Here is a 13,241-nt window from a genome sequence, read left to right as displayed (position 1 = left end):
AGACACACGCAGACAAATGCACTGATATACTGTATACACGCAAACACACTGATATGCTGTATACACACACAGACAAACAGACTGATATACTGTATACACACACAAACACACTGATATACTGTATACACATGCAGACAAACACACGGATATACTGTATACACACACAGACAAATACACTGATATACTGTATACACACGCAAACACACTGATATACTGTATACACACACAAACACACTGATATACTGTATACACACACAAACACACTGATATACTGTATACACACACAGACAAACACACTGGTATACTGTAGACACACGCAGACAAACGCACTGATATACTGTATACACACACAAGCACACTGATATACTGTATACACACACGGACAAGCACACTGATATACAGTATACACACAGACAAACACACTGATATACTGTATACACACACAAACAGACTGATATACTGTATACACACACAGACAAACACACGGATATACTATATACACACACAGACAAACACACGGATATACTGTATACACACACAGACAAACACACGGATATACTATATACACACACAGACAAACACACGGATATACTGTATACACACAGACAAACACACGGTTATACTGTATACACACACAGACAAACACACGGATATACTGTATACACACACAAACACACGGATATACTATATACACACACAGACAAACACACGGATATACTATATACACACACAGACAAACACACTGATATAGTGCATACACACACAAACAAACGCACTGATATACTGTATACACACACAAACAAACACACTGATATACTATATACACAAACAGACAAACACACTGATATACTGTATACACACACAAACACACTGATATACTGTATACACACGCAGACAAACATTTTGATATACTGTAGACACACGCAGACAAATGCACTGATATACTGCATACACACAAACACACTGATATACTGTATACACACACAGACAAACAGACTGATATACTGTATACACACACAAAAACACTGATATACTGTATACACATGCAGACAAACACACGGATATACTGTATACACACACAGACAAATACACTGATATACTGTATACACACGCAAACACACTGATATACTGTATACACACACAAACACACTGATATACTGTATACACACACAAACACACTGATATACTGTATACACACACAGACAAACACACTGTTATACTGTAGACACACGCAGACAAACGCACTGATATACTGTATACACACACAAACACACTGATATACTGTATACACACACAGACAAACACACGGATATACTATATACACACACAGACAAACACACGGATATACTATATACACACACAGACAAACACACGGATATACTGTATACAGACAGACAAACACACGGATATACTGTAAACACACACAGACAAGCACACGGATAAACTATATACACACACAGACAAACACACGGATATACTGTATACACACACAGACAAACACACGGATATACTATATACACACACAGACAAACACATGGATATACTGTATACACACAGACAAACACACGGATATACTGTATACACACACAGACAAACACAGGGATATACTGTATACACACACAGACAAACACACGGATATACTGTATACACACACAGACAAACACACGGATATACTATATACACACACAGACAAACACATGGATATACTATATACACACAAAGACAAACACACTGATATACTGTATACCCACACAAACACACGGATATACTATATACACACACAGGCAAACACACTGATATACTATATACACACACAGACAAACACACTGATATACTATATACACACAGAGCCAAACACACTGATATAGTGCATACAAACACAAACAAACACACTGATATACTGTATACACACACAAACAAACACACTGATATACTATATACACACACAGACAAACACACTGATATACTGTATACAGACACAAACACACTGATATACTGTATACACACGCAGACAAACACACTGATATACTGTAGACACACGCAGACAAATACACTGATATACTGTATACACACAAACACACTGATATACTGTATAAACACACAGACAAACAGACTGATATACTGTATACACACACAAACACACTGATATACTGTATACACACGCAGACAAACACACGGATATACTGTATACACACACAGACAAATACACTGATATACTGTATACACACGCAAACACACTGATATACTGTATACACACACAAACACACTGATATACTGTATACACACACAAACAAACACACTGATATACAGTATACACACAGACCAACACATTGATATACTGTATACACACACAAACACACTGATATACTGTATACACACACAGACAAACACACGGATATACTGTATACACAAACAGACAAACACACGGATATACTGTATACACACACAGACAAAGACATGGATATACTAGATACACACACAGACAAACACACGGATATACTGTATACACACAGACAAACACACGGATATACTGTATACACACAGAGACAAACACACGGATATACTGTATACACACACAAACACACGGATATACTATATACACACACAGACAAACACACGGATGTACTGTATACACACACAGATAAACACACGATGTACTATATACACACACAGGCAAACACACGGATATACAGCATACACACACAGACAAACACTCGGATATACTGTATACACACACAGACAAACACACGGATATACTGTATACACACACAGCCAAACACACTGATATACTATATACACACACAGACAAGCACAAGGATATACTGTATACATACACAGACAAACACACGGATATACTATGTACACACACAGACAAACACATGGATATACTATATACACACACAGACAAACACACAGATATACTGTATACAGACAGACAAACACACGGATATACTGTATACACACACAGACAAACACACGGATAAACTATATACACACACAGACAAACACAGGGATATACTGTATACACACACAGACAAACACACGGATATACTATATACACACACAGACAAACACACGGATATACTGTATACACACAGACAAACGCACGGATATACTGTATACACACACAGACAAACACAGGGATATACTGTATACACGCACAGACAAACACACGGATATACTGTATACACACACAGACAAACACACGGATATACTATATACACACACAGACAAACACTTGGATATACTATATACACACACAGACAAACACACTGATATACTGTATACACACACAAACTCACGGATATACTATATACACACACAGGCAAACACACTGTTATACTATATACACCCACAGACAAACACACTGATATACTGTATACACACACAAACACACTGATATACTGTATACACACGCCGACAAACACACTGATATACTGTAGACACACGCAGACAAATGCTCTGATATACTGTATACACACAAACACACTGATATACTGTATACACACACAGACAAACAGACTGATATACTGTATACACACACAAACACAATGAAATACTGTATACACACGCAGACAAACACACGGATATACTGTATACACACACAGACAAATACACTGATATACTGTATACACACGCAAACACACTGATATACTGTATACACACACAAACACACTGAAATACTGTATACACACACAAACACACTGATATACTGTATACACACACAGACAAACACAATGTTATACTGTAGACACACGCAGACAAACGCACTGATATACTGTATCCACACAAACACACTGATATACTGTATACACACACAGACAAACACACTGATATACAGTATACACACAGACAAACACACTGATATACTGTATACACACACAAACACATTGATATACTGTATACACACACAGATAAACACACGGATATACTATATACACACACAGACAAACACACGGATATACTGTATACACACACAGACAAACACACGGATATACTATATACACACACAGACAAACTCACGGATATACTGTATACACACAGACAAACACACGGATATACTGTATACACACACAGACAAACACACGGATATACTGTATACACACACAAACACACGGATATAATATATACACACACAAACACACGGATGTACTGTATACACACACAGATAAACACACAATATACTATATACACACACAGACAAACACACGGATATACTGCATACGCACACAGACAAACACACGGATATACTGTATACACACAGACAAACACACGGATATACTGTATACACACACAGACAAACACACGGATATACTGTATACTCACACAGCCAAACACACGGATATACTATATACACACACAGACAAACACACGGATATACTGTATACATACACAGACAAACACACGGATATACTATATACACACACAGACAAACACACGGATATACTATATACACACACAGACAAACACACGGATATACTGTACACACACACAGACCAACACACGGATATACTATATACAGACACAGACAAACACACGGATATACTGTATACACACACAGAAAAACACACGGATATACTATATACACACACAGACAAACACACGGATATACTGTATACACACAGACAAACACACGGATATACTGTATACACACACAGACAAACACAGGGATATACTGTATACACACACAGACAAACACACGGATATACTGTATACACACACAGACAAACACACGGATATACTATATACACACACAGACAAACACATGGATATACTATATACACACACAGAGAAACACACTGATATACTGTATGCACACACAAACACACGGATATACTATATACACACACAGACAAACACACGGATATACTGTATACAGACACAGACAAACACACGGATATACTATATTCACACAAAGACAAACACATGGATATACTGTATACACTCACAGGCAAACGCACGGATATACTGTATACACACATACAAACACACGGATATACTGTATACACACAAACACACGGTAATACTGTATACACACATAGCCAAACACACGGATATACTATAGACACACACAGACAAACACATGGATATACTGTATACACACACAGACAAATACACGGATATACTATATACACACAGAGACAAACACACTGATATAGTGCATAAACACAAACAAACACACTGATATACTGTATACACACACAAACAAACACACTGATATACTATATACACACACAAACACACTGATATACTGTATACACACACAAACACACTGATATACTGTATACACACGCAGACAAACACACTGATATACTGTAGACACACGCAGACAAATGCACTGATATACTGTATCCACACAAACACACTGATATACTGTATACACACACAGACAAACACACTGATATACTGTATACACACACAAACACACTGATATACTGTATACACACACAAACAAACACACTGATATACAGTATACACACAGACAAACACACTGATATACTGTATACACACACAAACACACTGATATACTGTATACACAAACAGACAAACACACGGATATACTCTATACACACACAGACAAACAAACGGATATACTTTATACACACACAGACAAACACACGGATATACTATATACACACACAGACAAACACACGGATATACTGTATACACAAACAGACAAACACACGGATATACTGTATACACACACAAACACACGGATATACTATATACACACACAGACAAACACACGGATGTACTGTATACACACACAGATAAACACACGATATACTATATACACACACAGACAAACACACGGATATACTGCATACACACACAACAAACACACGGATATACTGTATACACACAGACAAACACACGGATATACTGTATACACACACAGACAAACACACGGATATACTGTATACACACACAGCCAAACACACGGATATACTATATACACACACAGACAAACACACGGATATACTGTATACATACACAGACAAACACACGGATATACTATATACACACACAGACAAACACATGGATATACTATATACACACACAGACAAACACACGGATATACTGTATACACACACAGACCAACACACGGATATACTATATACACACACAGACAAACACACGGATATACTGTATACACACACAGACAAACACACGGATATACTATATACACACACAGACAAACACACGGATATACTGTATACACACAGACAAACACACGGATATACTGTATACACACACAGACAAACACAGGGATATACTGTATACACACACAGACAAACACACGGATATACTATATACACACACAGACAAACACACTGATATACTATATACACACACAGACAAACACATGGATATACTATATACACACACAGAGAAACACACTGATATACTGTATATACACACACAATCACACGGATATACTATATACACACACAGACAAACACACGGATATACTGTATACACACACAGACAAACACACGGATATACTATATTCACACACAGACAAACACACGGATATACTGTATACACTCACAGGCAAACGCACGGATATACTGTATACACACAGACAAACACACGGATATACTGTATACACACAGACAAACACACGGATATACTGTATACACACACAGCCAAACACACGGATATACTGTTTCCACACACAGCCAAACACACGGATATACTATATACACACACAGACAAACACATGGATATACTGTATACACACACAGACAAACACACTGATATACTGTATACACACACAGACAAACACATGGATATACTGTGTACGCACACAGGCAAACACACTGATATACTATATACACACACAGACAAACACACTGATATACTATATACACACAGAGACAAACACACTGATATAGTGCATACACACACAAACAACACACTGATATACTGTATACACACACAAACAAACACACTGATATACTATATACACACACAGACAGACACACTGATATACTGTATACACACACAAACACACTGATATACTGTATACACTCACGGATTAAACACACTGATTTACTGTATATACACACAAACAAACACTGATATACTGTATGCACACACAAACAAACACACTGATATACTGTGTACACACACAAACACACTGATATACTGTATACACACACAAACAAACACACGGATATACTCTATACACACACAGACAAACACCCGGATATACTATATTCACACACAGACAAACACACGGATATACTGTATACACACACAGACAAACACACGGATATACTATATACACACACAGACAAACACACGGATATACTGTATACACACACAGACCAACACACGGATATACTATATACACACACAGACAAACACACGGATATACTGTATACACACACAGACAAACACACGGATATACTATATACACACACAGACAAACACACGGATATACTGTATACACACAGACAAACACACGGATATACTGTATACACACACAGACAAACACAGGGATATACTGTATACACACACAGACAAACACACGGATATACTGTATACACACACAGACAAACACACGGATATACTATATACACACACAGCCAAACACATGGATATACTATATACACACACAGAGAAACACACTGATATACTGTATATACACACACAATCACACGGATATACTATATACACACACAGACAAACACACGGATATACTGTATACACACACAGACAAACACACGGATATACTATATTCACACACAGACAAACACACGGATATACTGTATACACTCACAGGCAAACGCACGGATATACTGTATACACACAGACAAACACACGGATATACTGTATACACACAGACAAACACACGGATATACTGTATACACACACAGCCAAACACACGGATATACTGTATACACACACAGCCAAACACACGGATATACTGTTTCCACACACAGCCAAACACACGGATATACTATATACACACACAGACAAACACATGGATATACTGTATACACACACAGACAAACACACTGATATACTGTATACACACACAGACAAACACATGGATATACTGTGTACGCACACAGGCAAACACACTGATATACTATATACACACACAGACAAACACACTGATATACTATATACACACAGAGACAAACACACTGATATAGTGCATACACACACAAACAACACACTGATATACTGTATACACACACAAACAAACACACTGATATACTATATACACACACAGACAGACACACTGATATACTGTATACACACACAAACACACTGATATACTGTATACACACACGGATTAAACACACTGATTTACTGTATATACACACAAACAAACACTGATATACTGTATGCACACACAAACAAACACACTGATATACTGTGTACACACACAAACACACTGATATACTGTATACACACACAAACAAACACACGGATATACTCTATACACACACAGACAAACACCCGGATATACTATATTCACACACAGACAAACACACGGATATACTGTATACACACACAGACAAACACACGGATATACTATATACACACACAGACAAACACACGGATATACTGTATACACACACAGACCAACACACGGATATACTATATACACACACAGACAAACACACGGATATACTGTATACACACACAGACAAACACACGGATATACTATATACACACACAGACAAACACACGGATATACTGTATACACACAGACAAACACACGGATATACTGTATACACACACAGACCAACACACGGATATACTATATACACACACAGACAAACACACGGATATACTGTATACACACACAGACAAACACACGGATATACTATATACACACACAGACAAACACACGGATATACTGTATACACACAGACAAACACACGGATATACTGTATACACACACAGACAAACACAGGGATATACTGTATACACACACAGACAAACACACGGATATACTGTATACACACACAGACAAACACACGGATATACTATATACACACACAGACAAACACATGGATATACTATATACACACACAGAGAAACACACTGATATACTGTATATACACACACAATCACACGGATATACTATATACACACACAGACAAACACACGGATATACTGTATACACACACAGACAAACACACGGATATACTATATTCACACACAGACAAACACACGGATATACTGTATACACTCACAGGCAAACGCACGGATATACTGTATACACACAGACAAACACACGGATATACTGTATACACACAGACAAACACACGGATATACTGTATACACACACAGCCAAACACACGGATATACTGTATACACACACAGCCAAACACACGGATATACTATATACACACACAGACAAACACATGGATATACTGTATACACACACAGACAAACACACTGATATACTGTATACACACACAGACAAACACATGGATATACTGTGTACACACACAGGCAAACACACTGATATACTATATACACACACAGACAAACACACTGATATACTATATACACACAGAGACAAACACACTGATATAGTGCATACACACACAAACAACACACTGATATACTGTATACACACACAAACAAGCACACTGATATACTATATACACACACAGACAAACACACTGATATACTGTATACACACACAAACACACTGATATACTGTATACACACACGGATAAACACACTGATTTACTGTATATACACACAAACAAACACTGATATACTGTATGCACACACAAACAAACACACTGATATACTGTGTACACACACAAACACACTGATATACTGTATACACACACAAACAAACACACGGATATTCTGTATACACACACAGACAAACACACGGATATACTATATTCACACACAGACAAACACACGGATATACTATATACACACAGAGACAAACACACGGATATACTGTTTACACACAGACAAACACACGGATATACTGTATACACACACAGCCAAACACACGGATATACTGTATACACACACAGACAAACACACGGATATACTATATTCACACACAGACAAACACACGGATATACTGTATACACACACAGACAAACACACGGGTATACTATATACACACAGAGACAAACACACGGATATACTGTTTACACACAGACAAACACACGGATATACTGTATACACACACAGCCAAACACACGGATATACTGTATACACACACAGACAAACGCACGGATATACTATATACACACACAGACAAACACATGGATATACTGTATACACACACAGACAAACACACTGATATACTGTATACACACACAGACAAACACATGGATATACTGTGTACACACCCAGGCAAACACACTGATATACTATATACACACACAGACAAACACACTGATATACTATATACACACAGAGACAAACACACTGATATAGTGCATACACACACAAACAAACACTCTGATATACTGTATACACACACAAACAAACACACTGATATACTATATACACACACAGACAAACACACTGATATACTGTATACACACACAAACACACTGATATACTGTATACACACGCAGACAAACACACTGATATACTGTAGACACACGCAGACAAATGCACTGATATACTGTATACACACAAACACACTGATATTCTGTATACACACACAGACAAACAGACTGATATACTGTATACACACACAAACACACTGATATACTGTATACACACGCTGACAAACACATGGATATACTGTATACACACACAGGCAAATACACTGATATACTTTAAACACACGCAAACACACTGATATACTGTATACACACACAAACACACTGATATACTGTATACACACACAAACACACTGATATACTGTATACACACACAGACAAACACACTGTTATACTGTAGACACACGCAGACAAACGCACTGATATACTTTATACACACACAAACACACTGATATACTGTATACACACACAGACAAACACACTGATATACAGTATACACACAGACAAACACACTGATATACTGTATACACACACATGCAATCACACACTGACACATGCACGTACCCATGTGCACACACACTCATACAAACACACACAAATACACTGACACACACACACGCACACCCAAATACACACACTCACTCATACAGACATACACAAACACACACCCACATTCACACACACTCATACGGACAGTCACAAACACACTGACACACACACACACCCACATACACATTCACACATGAACAAACACACACACGTCCACATACACATACACTCACACAGACATTCACAAACACACTGACACACGCACACACACACACCCACATACACTCACACTCATACAGACATTCACAAACACACTGACACACACACACACACACACACGCCCACATACACACACCCTCATATAGACATTCACAAACACACTGACACACACACACATGCCCACATACACACACACTCAAACATTCACAAACACACGGACACACACATACACGTCCACATACACACACACTCATACAAACACACAAACACACACACGCCCACATACACACACACTCATACAGACATTCACAAACACACTGATACACAAACACATGCCCACATACACACACACTCATACAGACATACACAAACACACACACACTCACATACACACACTCATACAAACATTCACAAACACATATACACACACACACACACATGCCCACATACACACAACCTCATACAGACATACAGAAATACACTGTCACACACACACGCCCACATACACACACACTCATACAGGCATACACAAGCACACACACGCTCACATACACACACTCATACAAACATTCACAAACATATATACACACACCCACACATGCCCACATACACACACAGACATACAGAAATACACTGACACACACACCCATGCCCACATACACACTTACTCATACAGACAACATTCACAAATACACACACGCCCACGTACACACACACACTCATATAGACAAACACAAACACACACACGTCCACACACACACACACACTCATACTGACATTCACAAACACACATGCGCCCACGTACACACACATTCATACAGACATTCACAAACACACATGCACCCACATACACACACATTCATACAGACATTCACAAACACACATGCGCCCACATACACACACATTCATACAGACATTCACAAATACACACATGCCCACATACACACACATACTCATACAGACATATACAAATACACTGACACACACACACATGCTCACATACACACACACTCATACAGGCATACACAAACACACCAACACCCACATACACACACACTCATACAGACATTCACAAATACACTGACGCACACACACACACACACCCACATAGACACACACTCATACAGACATACACAAACACACACACATCCACATACACACATACTTATACAGACATTCACAAATACACACACGCCCACATACACACACACACTCATACAGACATACACAAACACACTGACACACAGGCCCAGATTTTCACTACAACATCCCAGCTCTCAATGTTGGCAAAAATACCAGGAATGGCCGGAAATCCGATGTCCCGCCCCCGAACACGGCATCTTCCCAATTGGCGGGGATGGGACTGCAGTCAGGCCGGGGTGTGCACATGCACAGTTCACTGAAGGGGGATTTTGGTAGGACAGGAGTGTGAAACCTGGAGGGTGCAGATGAGACCAGGCCTGGGCTTAGCGGATTTGTTTGGATAGCCAGGGTAGCCTTCCGGAGAGGTAAGGCACCCCCTTTGGATATGGTCCCTGGACACCTTTGGGAGAGGTAAGGAATCCTTTGAGATTGTTAAAAGTACATAAGCTCATTGGAACTCTCAAGCTGTCAAAAAAATGTCAAATACAAACATATGAAATAGGAGCAGGAGTAGGCCATTCAGCTCCTCAACCCTGCTCCACCGTTCAATAAGATCATGGCTGATCTGTTTGTGTGTGGATTTCCCCTTTCCCATCTAACCCCCATAACCTTTCATTCCCTTGCCTAACAAGATTCTATCTATCCTCTGCCTTAAAAATATTCAGTGACCCCGCCTCTACAGCCTGAGGCAGGGGGTTCCAAAGCTGCACAAACATCTGAGAGAAAAATTTCTCCTCATCTCTGTCCTAAAAGGGTGACCCCTAATTTTAAAACAGTGCCCCCCTAGTGCTGGACTCACCCACAAGAGGAAAC

This window comes from Carcharodon carcharias, chromosome 5, assembly GCF_017639515.1.
Source record: "Carcharodon carcharias isolate sCarCar2 chromosome 5, sCarCar2.pri, whole genome shotgun sequence".
Lineage (NCBI taxonomy): Eukaryota > Metazoa > Chordata > Chondrichthyes > Lamniformes > Lamnidae > Carcharodon > Carcharodon carcharias.
Note: the sequence above shows the minus strand (reverse complement) of the source record.